This window comes from Moschus berezovskii, chromosome 17, assembly GCF_049115385.1.
Source record: "Moschus berezovskii isolate FMDL1 chromosome 17, NW_MosBer_1.0, whole genome shotgun sequence".
Lineage (NCBI taxonomy): Eukaryota > Metazoa > Chordata > Mammalia > Artiodactyla > Moschidae > Moschus > Moschus berezovskii.
Window position 1 is genome coordinate 14,350,074 of NC_142476.1, and position 22,276 is coordinate 14,372,349.

Below are 22,276 nucleotides of genomic sequence, written 5' to 3' on the forward strand. Positions count from 1 at the left end.
CAATGAGTTGACTCACTGGAAAAGACTCTGATGCTGGGAGCGATTGGGGGCAGGAGGAAAAGGGGACGACAGAGAATGAGATGGCTGGATGGCATCACCGACTCGATGGACGTGAGTTTGAGTGAACTCCGGGAGTTGGTGATGGACAGGGAGGCCTGGCATGCTGTGATTCATGGGGTCGCAAAGTGTCGGACACGACTGAGCGACTGAACTGAACTGGACTGCAGCACACCAGGCCTCCCTGTCCATCACCAACTCCCAGAGTTTACTCAAACTCATGTCCATTGAGTCAGTGATGCCATCCAACCATCTCATCTTCTGTCATCCCCTTCTCCCACTTTCAATATTTCCCAGCATCAGGGTCAATATAGAAAATTTAATAAGGAGAAGTTAACACCTCAAGAGAGAAATGAACAATGCATCTGGACAGAGAAGTCACAAAAGCAATGCAAGTGGGAGAGGTAAAGTTTACATCCATGATGTAAAATGCTGCTTCACTTGTGAAAATTCAAGTGTAAAACAATGAGATGCCATCTATCTTTAGTAAAGTTAATGGATGAAGAAAAGAACCCAGAAGCCGCTAATGCTGAAAGGAATGTCCTCGTGCTGCACAATGTATGATTATCTTTGGGTTTTGCTCACACTCATTTTTATACTTAATCTGCCTTTTTGGACATTTAATCTCCCCAGTGATGGCTGATTGGACCAAGGGCACATGCTTGTCCCAAGAGGAACTAATCCATAAGTCTGGAAGAGACTTTCATATTTTTTCCTTGGGAAGTTGAGCTAAAATCCTTTAAATCAGTCAGGAGTTAGTGTGTATTATTTCTATAAGGTCATGAAGATACGGGGTAGAGTTCATTTAACTCTAATTATCTGTCAGTAAGTCAGAGGTAGAGGGTGGTTAGTGAAGAACAGCAATTCCAGGAAAAATGGATGAGCAGCTTTTGCCCACAAAACTCCAAGTCCAGCCAACTGTCTTTGCTATGCTTTTTGATGACTTTTATACATCTACATGGCAACCCACTCCATGACTCTTGCCTAGAAAATTCCATGGATGGAGGAGCCTGGCGGGCTACAGTCCATGGGGCCACAAAGAGTCGGACACGATGGAGTGACTTCACTTCACACATCTCCCAGATGATTGATGCCTTGAAATTAACCCTAGTTTATTTGTTAGCTAAGACCAGTATCTGTTCTTTGTCTTCAGAACCATACAATGCTTGCGAGAATGTGAATGGATGTAAAATTTATGGAAGAAAAATTTTATTTATTAAGAATTTTAAAATATTCGTAAACTTTGAATCAATCAATCTCATTCTAGGATTCTCTTTCATGTATGCGTGTACAAAGATATTTAAAGCAACATTAATTTTAAAAATATAACGATGGCAGCAAACTATAAGTCTGACAATGGGTAATGGGACAATGGATTATGACAGGAATATGAGAAAAAAGAACAGCAAACAAGATGTTTTCATAAGTGGAGTGCCTGCTTATAATTAAGTAAAACTCAGACTGAGCATTAAACCCCAACTTACTAAAGGAAAAGTTATGGTGAAATTTATTAACCTTCCTAAGTCTCAGTTTTCTTAACCATATAATAGGTATAATATTGCTTATCTGATAACTTTTTAGGAGAAATGAAATACTTTGCATAATTACTTTTGCTCAATACCTGACACTTAAAACTCAGTAGTAGCGGTGGATTCTATCCTACGTATGATAAAATCTCATTATGTAAAAGGTACTCTTTTCATTTAACTCTTAGTGCTTGGTTATTTTTCTTCTATGAATTATATATTTTTTCCCTTCCTTTCTTTTTCTTTGGCTTTGTTTTTCTTTGATTTGTTTTAAGCTGTTTACCTCTGATTATCCTGAAAGACTCTAGACCTGAGTTTAAAAAATCACACCACAGATTATGCTTAACTTTTGGTCAACTGCAAAAAGAAATAAAGTTAAATGGGATTATTGTTTACTTTATTGAACTGATACAATGAACTAGGTACACTGTTTCCTTTAATCCTCACAGGAACCATTTTAGGAAGGAAATATGATTTTGAATGTGGGGACTAGACAGTAAATCATACGCCTGCTGTCATGACTGGTTGAGTGATGGCTCTCAACTCCACCATCTAGTTTATACTCAAGTTTTAAGAATCCAACCATTAATGAACAACTTTAAGAAAAGAAAAAAATGCCAAATTTCTTTCAAAACAACAGTTCAATCCAAATTAAGTTTCCCTGGAACTTAAGTGAAATATAAAGACATGGTCTCAGAACAAGGTGTATCCTCCCAGACTCCATATTTGGAAGGATAGTCTGTAATTTAAGTAATGTGAGAGCTGGTTTTTCTTGTTCATCAGAGAAAATGACTTGTTTTAATTGCTACTCCAGGCTGGCACCAAGAGCCGTGTCAAAGACGTGATAAGAGTTCAACAACATTGGGTGAGTGAATGAGTCATGGACACAGCTCCACAGCACGCCGAGACTCACATGACATGATGCTTTAGGCCAGATGCTGTTGAATCAAAGCTGAGTCTCTGTTAAAAGGTAGTTTTTTCAGGAAACTAAGTGTGCAGCAGTGCCATTTACTTCTAGCCTCTAGAGTGGATTCCTAACATTCACATATATATAATATTTCTTCCGATCAGAGCAATAATGGCAAGACAAACCATCATGGTAAGTAGTAAGAGAAAGAAGAAAGAAATGGAAGGATGGAAGGAAAAAAACAACTCTGATCACAGTGGTTTTGAAACGCCATCAGTGATAAGACGCTTCTCAGTTTAAGAGATGTTAAAACACAAAACAGATGCATCTTAGAGTTGATGAAATAGAGTATTTATTCCCAGAAATTTGCCAGGCGGTAGTCCTTCTTATAAACAATAGACACAAACCTGAAAATGTAATGCAAGTAAGAAAAAAATGATGGAAAATTTGGAGGAATGGTTTTAATGTTTCCCCCACCTTTGACCACAAATGAAATGCACAGTTTGGAGTTTACAAGTGTTTTCAAGGATTTCCAAGAGTTGTTTGAGTTGTACATTATGTTTATCCTAGATGCTGACTTGAAAATCCAACTTCCCCCTTGACCTTAAGGTAAGAATAACTCTACATATAAACAGATTTTTCATAATTTCTAAGACTATAAACTATAGCTAGTAAAGAGAGCTAGCATTTGTCTAGCAGCCAAATTTGTATTTTTAAAAAATCCTTTCTTTCACCTTCCACGACGCCATCACAATTCAATATAATTTTAGGAGGTCTTAATCACATTTTCCGAATCAGTCCCCCATCCTCCAGAGACAAATTCACTCATTCTGCTCCCTCTGTGAGTACCTACAGAGTCCTTTAAAACACCCCTCCCCATGCAAATTTTTCTAGATTCCCTGCCTGCCTTTCTCTAAGCCCTAGACAGACAGCTTGGACTCGGGCACATAAAGCCTTAGCTAGTGGCGCCAAATCACACAAAGCCATTTTTAAGATGCCTGTTCTATGCTATCAATCCTCTTACCTTAGGCAACCCCCTCCTGCTGGTTAAGTGCTAACACATGCTTTACAACTGCAGGAGGGGATATGGTTTACAGATTAAAATTAGATGCAGAATTAAATTGCTTGAACACAGCAAAAAAGAAGAGGGTGGTGCAAGGAGCGGAGAAGACAGTTTGGTCACGCCAGTACTCACACACTTAATTCCAAGACTTGAATTTCCATAAATCCCCATTAGAATCCTTGGGTTCAGCTTCTACTTTCAGTACTGAGAGTCGTTTTCAGAGCGCTAACACACAGAATCTGTCAAAGAATAAGCAGCCCCATGAAAATGCATGTTCAAAATATGGAATTTATAGCCATGCGAGATCGCTGAGTCAAATACCAGAGCTCCTTTTAGAGAGCCAAGGAGAGTAATTTAAGGACTCCTAATGACATGTGTAACTTTTCAGGCTACTATAATAAGAGTAATCAGATCTCAGGCTTCAGGGTGTAACCTGATCACCTGTGCTTTTCAGAAAAGAATTTCTGTATACACGACAGCACTGCACAGCTGGCCGAGCACATTACTGGGCATGTCAGAAGGGAGGGGAGGAGAGATCGCCTCCTCCAGATCATTAAATGCCTTTTGCAACTGGTAAACACAAACTAACACAGCAGTAAAGATAGATGAAGCTTGATTAAATAAATTTAAAAAAAAAATGACAGCTGGTGCCTGAAAATTAAGACCTAAATCCATTATGAAGGAATATGGCCAATGATATACAGTTTCTTGGTTTAGAATGCAAGGGCATAAAATGCAAAGTTTTCTACTCTTCTGATGCGAAGAGCTGACTCATTGGAAAAGACCCTGATGCTGGGAGGGATTGAGGGCGGGAGGAGAAGGGGACAACAGGGGGTGAGATGGTTGGAAGGCATCACCAACTCAATGGACATGGGTTTGGGTGAACTATGGGAGTTGGTGATGGACAGGGAGGCCTGGCATGCTGCGGTTCATGGGGTCGCAGAGTTGGACACAACTGAGCGACTGAACTGAACTGAACTGATTTAATAGACATGTGCTTGGAGCCTATTTTTTCCTGGCATTTTGTTGAACAGTGGGTGATACCTTAAAGTCGAGTGGCAGAGAAAGATATAGAGTTTACTATTCAGAGGGCTCTACAGTAAAGGGCTGGAGAATAAAAGGTAGACCACCAGAGCTTAAAAAAGATCAAGGCTGAGTCTTTCCAGCTTGCCAAGCAAAGGAATGAAAACCAGCAGAGAGCATCACTAGGTCATCGACAGGCGGGAGAACATCACGGGGCCCTAATGACAGAGAAGGGTGTTCGCGGCCATGTGATAAGTCAGGACTGAAACCTAGCTCTCTGGGAATGATGATAATTGAATTCAAGTTCTGCCGATGGTTGCGTAAAACAAACCTCAGAGTTAATTATTGACCAGTGAGGTGTTTTCAGCTAGGTCCAGGAAGGGCTTGCTATACCAAGGTCACTGCAAGTTCACAGTCTTCTACTAGGTCCATCTGGCTAGAGCTTGTTGTTCGGTCGCTCAGGTGTCTGGCTGTGACCCCATGGACTGCAGCATGCCTGCTTTCCCTGTTCTTCACCATCTCCCGGAGTTGGCTCAAACTCCATCTCATCCTCTGTTCTGCCTTTCTCCTCCTGCATTTCATCTTTCCCATCATCAGAGTCTTTTCCGATGGTTAGAGCTAGTTGTCATGAAGTTTAGTTTTGACATCTTCCAGGCGAGTCCTGCTCTAGTAGAAAAGTTTCCATTTGCAGGTGTGGAAGGTCAAGGAGCTGAAGATGTGGGGTCAGGGGAGACCGAGCACCCCACGCGGTGAGAACAGCACACGTGGACACCGCCTGGCATCAGAAAGGCTGTTACAGGACCCGACGGAGTCGCCACGGTACGGATGAAACAAAGCCTGCACAACTGCCGCCACTTGAAGTTTAGAAGGTGGCCCATGGCTACAGTACACAATGGACTGTCACTCAGCCATAAGAAGGCCACAGTACACAATGGACTGTCACTCAGCCATAAGAGTGAATGAGGCTGGATCATTCGTAGTGACCTGGATGGACCTAGAGTCTGTCATAGAGAGTGAAGTAAGTCAGAAACAGAGAACGATTGTATATGAATGCATACACATGAAATCTAGAAAAATGGTGCCGATGAACCGATTTACAGGGCAGAAATAGAGACAGACATAGAGAATGGACACGTGGACACAGGAGGGGAAGGTGATCTCATGTGTATACGTGTAGCTCAGGCATCTTGTCATACACCAGAAACTAACACAACTTTGTAAAGCAGTTATGCACCAATAAAAAAATAATTTTACTACTGTCTGAAGGAAAATAGAAATCCACCAAAGGATTTTAAAAAAACAAGGCAGGGGAGGGATTTGAAGGGCAGTAGATGATTTCATTGAATTAAAAAAAAAAATTACTCTGCTTACTGTGTGAACCACAGCACAAGCTGGAATCAAGATTGCCGGGAGAAATATCAACAACCTCAGACATGCGACGACACCACCCTTATGGCAGAAAGTGAAGAACTAAAGAGCCTCTTGATGAAAGTGAAAGAGGAGAGAGAGAAAGCTGGCTTAAAAGTCAGCATTCAAAACCCAAACATCATGGTATCCTGTCCCGTCACTTCTTGGCAAATAGATGGGGAAACAGTGGAAACAGTCTCAGACTTTATTTTGGGGCTCCAAAATCACTGCAGATGGTGACTGCAGCCATGAAATTAAGACGCTTGCTCCTTGGAAGGAAAGTTATGCCAACCTAGATAGCATATTAAAAAGCAGAGACATTACTTTGCCAATAAAGGTCCGTCTAGTGAAAGCTATGGTTTTTCCAGTAGTCATGTATGGATGTGAGAGTTGGACTACAAAGAAAGCTGAGAGCCAAAGAATTGATGGTTTTGAACTGTGGTGTTGGAGAAGACTCTTGAGAGTCCCTTGGACTGCAAGGAGATCCAACCAGTCCATCTTAGAGGAGATCAGTCCTGAATATTCACTGGAAGGACAGATGCTGAAGCTGAAACTCCAATAATTTGGCCACCTGATGCAAAGAACTGATTCCTTGGAAAAGACTCTGATGCTGGGAAAGATTGAAGGGAGGAGGAGAAGGGGACGACAGAGGATGAGATGGTTGGATAGCATCACCTATGCGATGGACATGAGTTTGAGTAAACTTGAGTTGGTGATGGACAGGGAAGCCTGGTCCATGGGGTCGCAAAGGGTCAGACACGACTGAGCAACTGAACTGACTGTGTGAAGCTTTGCTTACTGACCTGAGGCTTCAACAGATGCTTGGGCTTCCCCAGTGGCTCAGCTGGTAAAGAATCCGCCTGCAATATGGTAGACCTGGGTTCGATCCCTGTGTTAAGAAGATCCCCTAGAGGTGGGCATGGCAACGCACTCCCATATTCTTGCCTGGAGAATCCCCATGGACAGAGGAGCCTGGCAGTCTATAGTTCATGGGATCACAAAGAGTCAGACATGGCTGAGTGCCCAAGCACAGCACAGCACAGCACACCATTGAGGAAGCCACTGTCATTGTCCAGAGAGAGATGAAGGAATTCGAAAGAGAAGTTTCCAAGAAATGTGGGTGACTTTTTACAGTGAAAAAGAGTGATTGTGGGAGGGGAAATGATTAGGCCATCCAAAACGCAAACTGCTGGATAATTGATGAACACTTAAGGTTTGATCCCAAGTGTCCATGTTAGAGGCTATGTTTGGCAGCCTGTGAAATGAGCCCCAGTGAGCCTCATCGGCAGGTATTTATACTCTGGTGTAGTTGCCAGTTCCTGAGCATGGGCTGGACCCACTGACTTCATTCTAACCAGTGGAGTGTGGGGGGCGGGGTGAGGGAGTCTTTTCCACGATTAGGTCACCAGCAGACTTGTCCTCTCCTTTGATGATTCTCGTCTGCTTTCTCCTGGGTCACTCTCTGTGGGGTGAACAACCTCTCCTGTCATGAAACAATCTTGGTGGAAAGTTGTCCGCAAAGATGGGTGGAAGCCACAGCTGCTTGAGTGAACTGGCAGGTGGATCCTGTTGTAGTTTGATCTGGATATGACTGAACCTGGACCAACGCCTTGACCACAGCCTACGGCGATGCTGAGCCAAGAGGGACCCAACCAAGCCACATCAGATTCCTGACCCCAGCGTGAGGTAGTAAGTCTTCATTCTTTTAGGCTGCTAAGGGTTGGGGTGATCAGCAATAAGCAAATAATGTAGAAAACGTGCTGGATAAATAAGCAGTTTGCCCTTCTTATGTCACTTCTTCTAATTTTTTTTTTTTTTAAATCTCTGGATGCACCACTACACTTCTTCACTATCTCAGACATTTTCACTTTCCTTACTAAATCTTTTCTTAGTATGTTATGTTTTACAGGAGTCAGTGTACAGATAGATACAATCGAAAAATTAGAATTTTTTTTAGTTTTAATGGTTCAGAGGATGATGAAACAATGAACAGAAATGTGATGTCTTTATAAACCCAACTCTATTATAAAATTAGGAGGTATTTTTCTTTGATAAATTCTACACAATAGATGAAATCAAAGTATTAAAGTAACTTTATCTTCTCTGCTTTGTTAATTTTAGCAATTTTTGGTAAAAACTATGGTAGTACTTATTAAGTAAAAATGACAGTCCAGATTTTTTATGTGATTACATAATAATAGAAGAAAGAACTCTTGGCATCTCATTGATGATATTTGAGTACTATAAAATAAGAATGAATGGTGGGCATATAGAGAATATGAACTTATTTCCATGAAAACCTTGTCCACTGAGTACTGCATCACTGCTGTTTTGGCTGCTTGCTGTCACACTCAGCAGGGACTGCTTCCTCCTGCTGACAGAGAAATCTCATTGGATGACAGCAGTCCAGCTGTCAGGCTCTGCCTCTTCCGGGTACCACGACTCCCCTGGAGCGCTGACTCAGACTGCCAAGGCTGCCCGTGTGGAGGACTCAGAGCGACTTTCTCTCATCCTTCAGTGTAATGCTCTGATAAAATGGTACCAATTAACTGCATTTTCTCCAAATACAAAGCCTTCATGGAGCATTTCTCTCTGTCTAATTCAGAGAATCGAGCATAAATCCATAAATGGAGCCAACAGAAGGATCTCCGTGTCAAGTACCTTGCAAAGGTGCTTTTAGGACTAAACCCAAACAAAAAATAATTTTTGTATGTGAAAGCCTCCCAATTTTTCATACAATAGATTCCTGGAAAATCATGGTCAGAATTATCTGAATCAAGGCAAAGGAAACCACTTGACCTAAAGCTAATTCCACCCAACATCAAAGAAAAGTCATCCTCAACCTTTCTGTGCCCTTCTGTTAATAACGACAGCAACAATGACAAGAGCAAAACGTTAATAAGTGTCTCAAGATCTCAGTCAGTTAGGAATTGGCCTGCAATGCAGGAGACCCAGGTTTGATCACTGGGTTGGTAAGATCCCCTGGAGAAGGGAATGGCTACTCACTCCAGTATTCTTGCCTGGAGAATTCTACGGACCAAAGAGCCTGGTGGGTTACAGTCCATGGGGTTGCTAAGTATTGTACACAACTAAGTGGCTAACATACACACACACATACACACACATTATTTTGAACAACTGGCAGAATATAAGAAGTTCAGTTTAGTCACTCAGTCATGTCCAGCTCTTTGTGACCCCAGGACTGTAGCACCATAGGTCTCCCTGTCATCACCAATTCCCAGAGCTGGCTTAAACTCATGTCCATTGAGTCAATGATGCCATTCAACTAGCTCATCCTCTGTCGTCCCCTTCTCCTCCTGCCTTCAATCTTTCCCAGCATCAGGGTCTTTTCCAATGAGTCACTTCTTCCCATCAGGTGGCCAAAGTAATGGAACTTCAGTTTCAGCATCAGTCCTTCCAATGAACACCCAGGAATGATCTCCTTTAGGATGGACTGTTTGGATCTCCTTGCAGTCCAAGGGATTCTCAAGAGTCTTCTCCAACACCACAATTCAAAAGCATCAATTCTTCAGTGCTCAACTTTCTTTGTAGCCCAACTCTCACATCCATATGTGACCACTGGAAAAACCATAGCCTTGACTAGAAGTATCTTTGTTGGCAAAGTAATGTATCTGCTCTTTAATATGCTATCTAGGTTGGTCATAACTTTCCTTCCAAGGAGTAAGCGTCTTTTAATTTCATGGCTGCAATCATCATCTGCAGTGATTTTGGAGCCCAAAAAAATAAAGTCTGAGACTGTTTCCACTGTTTCCCCATCTATTTGCCATGAAGTGATGGGACCAGATACCATGATCTTTGGTTTTTGATTGTTGAGTTTTAAGCCAACCTTCTCACTCTCCTCTTCCCCTTTCATCAAAAGGCTCTTCAGTTCCTCTTCGCTTTCTGCCATAAGGGTGGTGTCATCTGCATATCTGAGATTATTGATATTTCTCCCAGCAATCTGGATTCCAGCTTGTGCTTCATCCAGCCCAGCATTTCTCATGATGTACTCTGCATATAAGTTAAATAAGCAGGGTGACAATATACAGCCTTGACATACTCCTTTCCCAGTTTGGAATCAGAATATATTAGAATTTGAAATATAGGAAAGGAGAACCCATGTGACTGCTTCCCTTAGAAAACACAGTGGAGTAGGAAAGTCAGACACCGGAGCCTTGCAGCCTATTACACTGCTGGCTTCCAATACAAATAACATGAATATATTCACAATAATGCAGAATTATTTTCACTTTTGGACAATGCATGTAAGATTCACTTGGGCTTCCAGACAAAAATCATGTGTTATAAATACCATTCTTGATATGAAAGTGGCAATAAATCTTCCAGAAGATAAGAAGAGTAAAAGAGGCTGAGAGGAGAAATTTAGAGGCTTTTGTACCCTCATTTGAAGACGTGGAGATTGGTAATAAACTGCCAATAATGATGGGAGAAGCAGCGGTAGTTTCAATAAATTGCTTACTGCTAAAACATTACCAGTGGAAGAGCCATATCCTGAAAGTATGTAGAAGAGGTGGGGAGAATTAGAGGAGAACTCAGTAAACTGTGCCAAAGTGCATGCCGCTGCCGCTGCTGCTCAGTCGCTCCAGTCGTCTCCGACTCTGTGTGACCCCGTAGACGGCAGCCCACCAGGCTCCCCCGTCCCTGGGATTCTCCAGGCAAGAACACTGGAGTGGGTTGCCATTTCCTTCTCCAGTGCATGAAAGGGAAAAGTAAAAGTGAAGTCACTCAGTCGTGTCTGACTCTTAGCGACCCCAGGGACGGCAGCCCACCAGGCTTCTCCGCCCGTGGGATTTTCCAGGCAAGAGTGCTGGAGTGGCTTCCAGTGCCTTCTCCGCCACCAAGTAACTACCAGCATGAAAACAAGGTGCCCAGGCAATCAACATGAAAGAAAGAAAGTGAAGTCGCTCAGTCGTGTCCGACTCTTTGCAACCCCATGGACTATAGCCCACCAGTCTCCTCAGTCCATGGAATATTCCAGGCAAGGGTACTGGAGTGGGTTGCCATTTCCTCCGCCAAAGTAGATAAATCAATATAAATATTGATAACTATATCGTTAAGAATATACATAAGACAAAAATGATTTCTAAGTGAAACTGAAGAATATTGTTTTATTTACAAACACCACACTACAATACAATCTTTTTGAACTATGATTGATGTAATTTTAAGAAAAAAATATTTCTAAAATATTATAGAATAAAATGGCACTAGTATAGGCTGTATTTTACTGATTCTCAATGGAAACTAGTGTGTAACAATTTTGATAATTCACGTTTGTAAGGCAGTTTTCATATTAAATAGAACAACTTATCCAGCTACTCAATTCCTCTTTATTCTGAAACTTCAGAAACTGATTTCTGGGAGCCTCTGAGGTATTTCACTTGATTCCATTGATAATGACATTTTCTCTGCCCTCTGAGGTCAATATCCACAACAGAAGTTCTGGTGTCCTTTTCAATACCGTCATTGCCAAATATACAGGAGTCTGACTTGACAAATTGGTTCTAAACAGAAGCCATATGGTTCTCAGGAGCCAGTGGGGTGGCTGCTCCTCTTTGCCACCCTCCCACACTCATAAGTCAAGGTTTCAGAGGGTTGGGGTTTTTTTTTTTTTCTGTAAAAAGAAAATTCCTTTGGCTTCTGCCCACAGCCTTTCCTCTTATGAAACTCAGGGAGATATCTAAGGGTCCAGTGGGGAATGGTCCCAGTACATCCTGTTTCCAGCCAGAAGGATGGCAAAGGTACAGTGGAGGCTGAAGTTCCAATCCTTTGGCCACCTGATGTGAAGAACTGACTCATTAGAAAAGACCCTGATGCTGTGAAAGATTGAAGGGGGAAGAGAACGGGGCGACAGAGGATGAGATTGTTAGCATCGCTGATTCAATGGACATGAGTTTGAGAAAGCTTAGGGAGATACTTGGAGAAGGAAATGGCAACCCATTCCAGTGTTCTTGCCTGGAGAATCCCAGGGACAGCGGAGCCTGGTGGGCTGCTGTCTATGGTGTCGCACAGAGTCGGACACGACTGAAGCGACTTAGCAGCAGCAGCAGGGAGATACTGGAGGACAGAGGAGCCTGGTGTGCTGCAGTCCATGGGGTCGCAAAGAGTCAGACACGACTGAGCGACTAAAAATAGCAACAAGGGCACGGCTGGCCTCAAGCATCTGAAAACTGCCCATCTACTAGTTCCTTCAGTTTAGATTCTCTTTTCAGATTTGTTTTATATTTTAAGACTCAAATTCTCTACGCAGTAGGTGTTATGACCTCACAGCTATCAAAACGCATGGCTCCCCAGCTATGGAGGAAATCGAGAGGGACTCATCATAGACTCCCATTCCCAAGTCTCAGAACAGGATTCTGGTTTGGTCAGGCAACGTCGACCAATCCACGATCACCGCCTGATTGGTTAAGGGGGCAGAGTTCTGTGGACCCATGACTGTTCTCATGGAAATCCTGCAGTAGACAGTGCAGGAAGAAGGTCCTTCCCTGGCGGTCCGGTGGTTCAGTCTTCGCCTTCCAGTGCAGGGGACGTGGGTTCTCTCCCCGGTCAGGGAGCTAATAGCCCACGTGCCTCACAGCCAAAATATCAAAACACAGAAACACTGTGTAACAAATTAAATAAAGACTTAAAAAACAGTGGACATTAAAAGAAATCTATAAAAAGGTGTAGGAAGGATTCTTCTTCAAAAGAATGAAGGGGAGGGTGTGGTGTTAGAACTCAGAGTAGAAGAGCATCCGGGCATAAGAAACAGCACGGTACAAGGTCATGGAAGTCCTCCTAGTGGCTATAAGTTGAGTGGTTTAAAAACCGCGTGCTTTCAGTCTGTACCCACCTTCACAGATAGCAGAGAAGTTTGTCCCCGCAGTGTAATTTGAGATCAGCAAAGTCAAAACTGCATCGATTCTCAATCCAATTATGAAGCCCAAATTTTCCACAGCTATTTAGTGTTCGGTTCAGGTAAGCTTCTTTCAAATGTGGGCACAGTGGTGAAGAATCCGCCAGTCAACGTAGGGGAAGCAGGAGATATGGATTCAATCCCTGGGTCGGGAAGATCCCCCAGAGGAAGAAATGGTAGCCCACTCCAGTATTCTTGCCTGAGAAATCCCATGGAGAGAGAAGCCTGGCTCATGGGGTTGCAAAGAGTCAGACATGACTGAGCGGCTGAGCACACACAGAAAGGATGTGTGCAAAGTAGGAGAATTATAAGTTATCCCGTCATGAACTTTAATAACTTCCCTCAAACTAGGTTCTTAAATTAGCTGAATAGTCAAGGAAAGCCCTGATGGCTTGAGTTACACACGGAGAGATTTTGTATGCCTATTTTCATGATGCAATGCTTAGGAAAAATGCAAAATAAAGTACACAGTCTTATGAAAAAATGAAACCATTCACCTTAGAAATTAAGACTCAGGAAACACGAGGCATATGGTGAGGCTCTGAAGCAGCGGGCCCGCTCGTGTTCCCACACACACCTGGTGGTTTAATGTCAGGCTTTCGAGTTAAGGCATTGGGCTTGAATGCCAGTGAATTTGGGCAAGTTCCGTCACACTCTGCTACAGCTTCCTTGACTTCTAAGCTACAAATGGTTTTAAAAGCCTCATGGAGTTGTGTTGAATTAAAATAATTATATACAGCACAGAGCGGTGCTGAGCATATACTAAGACTTGAAAAGTATTCATGCTAGCTATTACTCCTAGGGAGAAGGCTAGACACTCCGAAGCTGTGAGCTTCTAGAAGCAATGGAGAAAAAAAAATGGAGGGGAGGAAGTTCAAGAGTCTGAGAGGCACCTGTGGGCACGTTTAAGCCTGGGATAGCATCAGTGAGGCAACCCTTGTGACTGCAGATTGGTTTAGGTCCAAAACTTCACATATGGTTTTTGAGATGGAGTTTTGACAATTTTGTCCTGCTGTGGGTGTGATGCCTTATTAGACAGCACAGTGCAGAGGTCAGCTTTGTATAATTTGGGTGTAATTTCTCCCCTGAGTTTACTCAATAACTACTTTGAACTTAAATCTGGACATGGCTGTCACTTAGCCAATGTGGTGTGAGAATTTTATGTATATCTTTTGAAAGAAAACAAAAACTGTGGGACTTCCTTACTCCTCCGTTATGGAATAACAATACTGTATGGAGAAATCCAGACCCATACGTTAGATTTGGGGCTGTTAAATTAAGATCTGAGCCTTAATAACTATGATCCCACACCACTCTGAGACCTCTTGCATGCATGCTAAGTCACTTTAATCACGTCCAACTCTTTGTGACCCCATGGACTGCAGCCCGCCAGGCTCCTCTGTCCATGGGATGTTCCAGGCAAGAATACTGGGGTGGGTTGCCATACCCTCCTCCAGGGGATTTTCCCGACCCAGGGATAGAACCTGGATCTCTTCTGTCTCCTGCATTGGCAGGCAGGTTCGTTGCCACCAGCACTATCTGGGACGCCCAACAGACATCTTGGGTCCTCAGTTTTCTTTTCTTTTTTTGCTCGATTGTTTGTGAGACTGTTTAGTCAAATAAAACCTTATCTGGAAGCCATGCGTATAAAACAGATATGAGGGATGCTTCTTGATTAAAATATAGAAGAAATGATAGAATCCTGAAAATCCAGATCTCCTCCCCTTGGCTCCTTTGCAGTTCCCTAGGGCGATTACATAACTTCCTGACAAAAGCCTTTCCCAGGCCCTTTCTGTTTTCAGACACATATTTCAGCTGAGCACCTACTTCCTGCAAAGCTAAGCACAACTAAAGTACCCTAACCATGGAAAGTGGTTACTGCAGCTTTTTGCCTCTTCTGGTCTCTTCTGTGTATTTTGCCTTCTTTAAGTCTCCTTAAAATACACTCCTAAAAATGTCTTAATTAAATGGAAAGAGATTATCAGTAAACCACTATCAAGAAACCATTTTACAATACGATAAGATCACAAATGTGTTCATATCAAGTAATCATCAATGAATCATTCAAAAATCAGTGGATTACGCTTGTTTCTCTGGGTTAAATTTGGTCAACATTTCTTGTTGTAGGCAAGAAAATGCCACTGTCTTGTATTTATGTTTGGAGCCTTAATATTGCTTCTTGTCTAGGCCTTCAGTGTTTGGAGTAAACAACCCACATTTGAGGTCAAAAGAGTTGGTTTAAAGTCCAGTTTCTACCACTTGCTAGTTCTATGAAAGTTAATCAAAATGCTAAACATTTTGAGCCACAAGTTGAGATAAATAATATTATTCAGGGTATTCAATTGACTTTGTGACCACCATACTTTCTCTTAAAAAAAAAAATTACTGGAGTATAGTTGATTTTCAGTGTTATGCCAGTTTATCCTGTACAGAAAAGCGAATCATATACATCCACCTCTTTCTTCTAGTTTCTTTCCCTGCACAGGTCATTATGGAGCACTGAGCTGCGTTCCCTGACTGCACCGTAGGTTCTTGTTGCTCAGCCATTCTATGCACAGCAGTGTGTACATGTCAGTCCCAATCTCTCTCTCTGGCAGGTGGCCAAAGGGAGACAGGGAGACGGGGAAAGAGACCCTCACAGCAATTTACACATAAAGAGGGTGGCTCTGACCAGTGCCCTAGCCTTTTTAAAAATTAATTGTATTAGAGTACAGTTGATTTACAATGTTGTGTTAATTTCTGCTGTACAGTGAAGTGAATCAGTTGACCATCTTCCATGGTGGAATGTAAGCTCCTTGACTGCAGGCAGAGAGGTTCGCTTATTCAGTGATGCATCAACTACCCAAAGGGCTTCCCAGGTGGCTCTCATCGTAAAATACCTACCTCTTGATGCAGGCGACCTAAGAGACCTGGGTTCGATCCCTGGGTCAGGAAGATTCCCTGGAGGAGAGCATTCCGGCCCACTCCAGTATTCTTGCCTGAAGAATCCCATGGACAGAGGAGCCTGAAGGGTTACAGTTCACAAAGAGTCAGACATGGCTCTTAGTTCAGTAAGTAAGAGTTACTTACTTAGTTCAGTTCAGTAAGAGTCAGACATGGCTGAAACATATACACACAATTACCCAAAACAGTGCTGAGTACAGAGTGGAAGGTGAGTAAGTTTTGGTTGCCTAACTGAACAAATGAATAAATAAATAAATACATATTTTGAAGTGGTTTTGTCCGACGGCACCTACCACAGTGTCTGACATGGAGAAAACACCAATCAAACTTACTATTCTTAGGCAATTTGCTCAGAGTAAATTCTGAATTTATTGGATCACCAAATCCATTCATAAGCATATGGATAGAGTTTCCTATGTAATGTTCTATATGAATCCTGAAAATGATTGGGTAGCAACCAGAAAACTTAATGTGAGACATTTTTGTTTATAAATTCCATGCTTGTTTGCATGATAACATTTTTTATTATTGTAAAAAGTTTTTCATAGCATTTTCTCAAAGCAAGATTGGCTGTACTGTAATCTTTCTGCCTGGGGATATGTAGAACATCTTCTTAGCTGTCTTGCAGGCTATCTTTATCCAAACTTATTTAAAAGAGTGTCTCTAGAAATATCCTCACATTTTATTTTGAAGATTTTTTAAAAGTAACTGTCACACATTTCTACCAGTATTTCGTTAGTGAGCTAACAAAGCTAACAAAGAAATAATTTCGCATTTTGCAGCTAAAAGGAGGCTCTTAAAGTCAAGCCAGCTGTTCAGTTCCGCAGTTCCTATGATCGCCAACGCTTGTCCAGCCATAGGAATTAGCATGACCACCGTTTCCTTGAGTTGCTTGGAAGACTGACCAGTCATAACTACAGAACTTTGGTTTCCCAGCTGGAAACACGGCTGCTCTCCACGGCATACGCAGGACTTTAAAGCAGGAATCAAATTCCCAATTTATTTTAGGTATTAATGTGATATGGACAGACCATATCAAAGATGAACACTCTTGGAGCAACCATAAAAAGATCCACCAAAAAAAAAAAATGCAACTCACCATCACTTTCCTATTGTTACAGATATTTAGCACTGATAGCGTGGATGGAATCAATACACTGAAAAGAAGATTGTGACCCGAAACAGCTCATTTTTAAACAGGGACATTTATCGTGGGTCTAAAGGGTAGTGAGTTCACAAGGCTCCAGTGTGAACACAGGCGACCCAGGGGGAGGAGGTTTATGGTGAGGCCACTTCCAGCTGCCAGCAGGTGCGGCCTGGGTGTCAGTCTGAAGACGTGATTCATTAAGCCCTGCTGCTCCGGCACTGTACTCTTTATGACAAGCAAAACAAGAAGGAACAGTGAGGCTTTTATATTTAACCCATAAAACTTAACACTCTGACCTCAACCATATAAACCAGAAGTGAAAGAGGGCATTGCAAATCTGACCAATAAAACTGGAAAAGCACTTCCATGCTGGGATTAGAAGACGTTCTGTCTGTGTACACCAGGGAGGGAATCATTTGCAAACTCCTTTGTGTAGGTGGTTCCAGAACCAGCAGAGTCGACATTCTTTGCAGCGTTTCAGACACGTTGGTGAATGGTGGACAGGCTCCTCGGCAAGAGCTGGTTTGCACCAGGGGCTGGGAAGTCCCTTGGTTGGAAAGCCGTGGTGGTGATGGGACTTGCCTGGTGGTCCAGGGGCTGAAGCTCCTCGCTGCCAATACGGGGAATCCAAATTCGATAGCTGGTCAGGGAGCTAGGTCCCTCTTGCTGAAATAAAGTCCCAGCACAGCCAAATAAATATTTAGAGAGAAAGAAAGATGTGAGGAGGTGAGGAAGGAACCCTCTGTTGTAGAGAGAAGATAGCATCTCGTGTCTGTCAGCTACCTTTCGTGTCAATCCTGAGAAACCAGTACCATGTAGAACTGAAACTGTGTACACATCCAATGACAAGTCTCCATTTCCCCTTCCTCCAGACCCCTGATAACCACCATGCTACTCTCTGCTTTTGAATTTGACTATTTTATTTTTAAATTTAAATCTGTATTAAATCTACTGAGTCATTTTTGTAAATTTTTTATTTTATATTGGAGTATAATTGATTAACCATGCTGTGTTAGTTTCAAGTATACAACAAAATGATTCAGTTATGCATCTATAGGAATCTGTTCTTTTTCAAATTCTTTTCTGATGTGGGTTATCATTGAGTATTGAGCAGAGGTCCCTGTGCTGTATAATAGGTCCTTGTTGGTTATCTGTTTTAAATATTACAGTGTGTACATGCCCATCCCAGGATCCCAGTATGTAAAGTATGCTGTGATTGTCTAAACTTGGAAGAGAAGAAAGGGCAGAGCACCGACAGAGGATGTTATTTTAATGACCTCTTCCTGGGGAAAGAGAAGTGAAAATAACACTGATATCAAGAAGGTGTTCTTAAGTCATGATTTCAAGTTTTTCATAACCATATCATAACTTGAAAAAAAATTTTAAAACACCTTCTTTTCTGTGCGACTTTCACTTCAAGTTTTTATCTACTTAAAAAACCTACCTGTGACCCAGTGATTCCACTCCTACATATTTTTACCCGAGAGAAATGATAATATATGTTTTCCAAAAAACCCCTTATACAAGAGCGTTCATAGCAGCTTTATTCCCAATAGCTAAACTCGGGGATTTTAATGTGCTACAGTTGGTGAAACTAGTGAATTATAACTCAACCAAAGACCTACTTTTGTGAGAGGCCCAGGCTCACCCCTTAAACTCAGGCTAGAAGACACCGCATCCTCCACAATCTCTTCTGCACGTCTTCTGATGAGCCCGCGAAGGGAAAGGAATTATCTGGGGAACAGGAGCTTGCTATCAGGGTTGTTTCCTGGTGGGTCCTCACCAACATTTTTTTTTTTAATTTTTATTAGACTATATTTTTATATTTTTTAAATAATGTATGAAGACACCATCTTAAGAATAGGGAAAATAAACTGATTCTGAGGCTAAGCCAGGGCTTGAGGGTTTGAGAGATCCACAAACCCAAAGTTACGTAAATGGAGACCAACCTGCCTCAGATTTCTCAGATTTGATGACCTGGAGGGGAGGGAGCAGCGAATGGAGCTGTAATCCCTGCAGACTGGGCTGTGTCTCTTGCCCTCTTGCTTCCCTCTGGGGCTCAGCAATGCGGTATCTCACTTCGCAGAGTAAGGGAGGGGGTTGACGTGAGAAAGTGTGGGACACCTTACATACGGGAGGAAGGGTCTCCAGTCCACGCGCTTTAGGTAATGCTAGCTTTTCTGATTTTATTGTTGTTCAGTCGCTCCGTTGTGTTTCACTATTTGTGACCTGTGAACTGCAGCACGCCAGGCTTCCCTGTCCTTCGCTGTCTCCCGGAGTTTGCTCAAACTTATGTCCAATGAGTTGCTGATGCTATCTAGCTTTTCTGATGCCTTCAGCCAATTCTCCAGGAAACCCTTAACTCATGACAACTGGGTCTGTTTGGGGGCCAAGAAATGGGGATGATCAGAAAAATCCTGAATACCTGACACCTTTTGAAATGTCAAGATCCTCTAGACACTGCTGTAACCCAGGCTTTAAAAGAAATGGCTGTTTGTTGTGATTTATTTATTCATTTTTTTTTACTCCACTTCCTATTCTTTCTTAGGGATACTAAAGCACAGTCCAGCTGGCAAGCAGAAACAAAATAACAAAAAGACAAAGAGACAGGGATGAGATGAAGGGAAAAACCACCACCAGAGTCTGTATAATTCACAAACTGATTATCGACTTTGGGCATTTGAGAGTTGACCCCACTTATATAACTCAGAGCCACCAGAAGCTTGAAGGGGGTCCCCTAACGTAAAGCACTTCTACATTCTAGCAATTTTTACGGTGAGCCAGGAGTGATAATTCAACTGAATAATATTCCTCCAGAGTCTTAGGCATTGTATAGAAGTGCTTAATTGTAAAACAGAAAAATCATTTTATGAGGTTCAATGTCATGTTTGCATAAGAGCCAGTGAGTTCAGTAGCAATAAGCAGGTATCATACTTCCTATTGTAGAGGAAACTGTCCCGTTTAAGCCCTTTTTCTCACTTCTTGAGCATGAAAAGACTTCGAAGTGAATGTGTTTGCATTTTACGGCTTTGTAGCAGTTATTTAAAAAGGTTTCTGTCCCTTCCTTTCAGGTATTTTGAGATTGTATAAGAAGTTATATTGGAGTGTAGTTGACTGACAGTGCTGTGTAAGTTTCTGGCGTTTTTAAATGTCTCTATTTACTGTCTGAGCAGTTCCGAGAACTGTCCACCTGTAGTTCCATTGCCTTTTGTCACAGTTTAACACATTTTCAGGGTGACTGTGAAATCCTGTAACTTTTCAGGAAATTTCTCCTGTTATGGTCCTAGTGGATGGGTGTCCTGGTCTGATGCTGATGAAAGGACCTGCCTGTTATGAAACAACTGCCAGTCTTCACAAAGATACATGGAATGTGGGAGGAGGAGTTTGAGCTCACAGGTTTCATGTAGAAATGGTACAGAGGGGAGGGTAATGGAAGGGGTGAGTGGAAGCAGCCCTTCCCAGAGGCGGCTTCTGATCTGAGCTGCACCTGCAGAGGCATAAATCTAAGCCCAGTTCAGTTCAATTCAGTCGCTCAGTCGTGTCCGACTCTTTGCGACCCCATGGACTGCAGCACACCTGGCATCCCCGTCCATCACCAACTCCCGGAGTTTACTCAAACTCACGTCCATTGAGTTGGTGATGCCATCCAACCATCTCATCCTCTGTTGACCCCTTCTCCTCCTGCCTGCAATGTTTCCCAGCATCAGGGTCTTTTCTAATGAGTCAGCTCTTCGCATCAGGTGGCCAAAGTATTGCAGTTTCAGCTTTAGCATCAATCCTTCCAATGAATATTCAGGACAGATCTCTTTAAGATGGACTGGTTGGATCTCCTTGCAGTCCAAGGGACTCTCAAGAGTCTTCTCCAACACCACAGTTCAAAAGCATCAATTCTTTGGCACTCAGCTTTCTTTATGGTCCAACTTTCACACCCTTGCATGACCATTGGAAAAACCATAACTTTGACTAGATGGACCTTTGTTGGCAAAGTAATGTCACTGCTTTTTAACATGCTGTGTAGGTTGATAATCTTTTTCATGCTGAAGAAGTGAGAAAAAGAGCTTAAACTGGACAGTTTCCTCTACAATAGAAAGTACGATACCTGCTTATTGCTACTGAACTCACTGGCTCTTATGCAAACATGACATTGAACCTCATAAAATGATTTTTCTGTTTTACAATTAAGCAGTTCTATATAATGCCTAAGACTCTGGAGGAATATTATTCAGTTGAATTATCACTCCTGGCTCACCGTAAAAATTGCTAGAATGTAGAATTGCTTTATGTTAGGGGATCCCCTTCAGGCTTCTGGTGGCTCTGAGTTATATAAGTGGGGTCAACTCTCAAATGCCCAAAATTGATCATCTAAGACCGAAGAGAGAATCTCTTTGCAGATAATCTCTGAGCTGTGTTTTTGCCTGTAATAACTGTGGGGAGCCTAGGTTCATAATCTAAGACAGAAGAGAAAATCTAAGCCCAGAAGAGAGACTTTCTTTGCTGACAATCTCTGAGCTGTCTTTCTGCCTGTGACAACTGTGAGGAGCCTGATGATTAAACCCAACACTTGATTTTGGATGAGTTCAAAAGAGGATTCAGAATTTTTTTTTAAATAGAGTGCTACTAAAGCACTACAAATCAATGGCAATTGGAACTTTTCATCAATTGTGGACACACCACGCTGTCCTGAGATTAGGATAATCTCTGTAGCATGAGAGTGGTTGTAGGTGATATTTTATTTGATTCATATACAAAATTAAAAATAGATTTGGGGCCAGTCTGAAAGTAAGACTTGGGCACTTGTGCAGCCTGTGGGAAGAACCCATATAGTGAGGGAGTGACCTGTCCAGTCAATAGTCATGTGAATGCAAGAGCCTTGTGCACAAGGCTCTTGCAGCCCCAAATGAATGCAGCTCCATCTGACATCTTGACGGCCAACTCATAAGACTCCAAGTCATCACCATCAAGCTGAGTAGCTTCCTTTCGATAGGGACTGCGTTGAATCTGTAGATTGCTTTGAGTAGTAGAGTCATTTTCACAACATTCATTCATCCAGTCCAGTAACATGGAACATCTCTCCATCTGCTTGTGTTGTCCTTGATTTCTTTCATCAGTATGTTACAGTTTTCTGAGTCCAGGTCTTTTGCCTCCTTAGGCAGGTTTATTCCTAGTATTGTATTATTTTTGTTGCAATGGTGAATGGGATTGCTTCTTTACTTTTTCTCTCTGATCTTCCATTGCTAGTGTATAGGAATGCATGAGGTTTCCAGGCATTAATTTTGTAGCCTGCAAC

At 42.3% G+C, this 22,276-nt stretch overlaps 1 long non-coding RNA gene across 1 annotated transcript; it reads left to right on the forward strand.

Annotated features, from left to right (window-relative positions):
• Positions 1-355: 355 nt before the first annotated feature.
• Positions 356-6,450, forward strand: LOC129551207 (uncharacterized). Its single transcript, XR_008685004.2, has 3 exons — positions 356-2,448; positions 3,061-3,099; positions 5,268-6,450. It is a non-coding gene; the product is annotated as an uncharacterized LOC129551207 (long non-coding RNA).
• Positions 6,451-22,276: the final 15,826 nt, after the last annotated feature.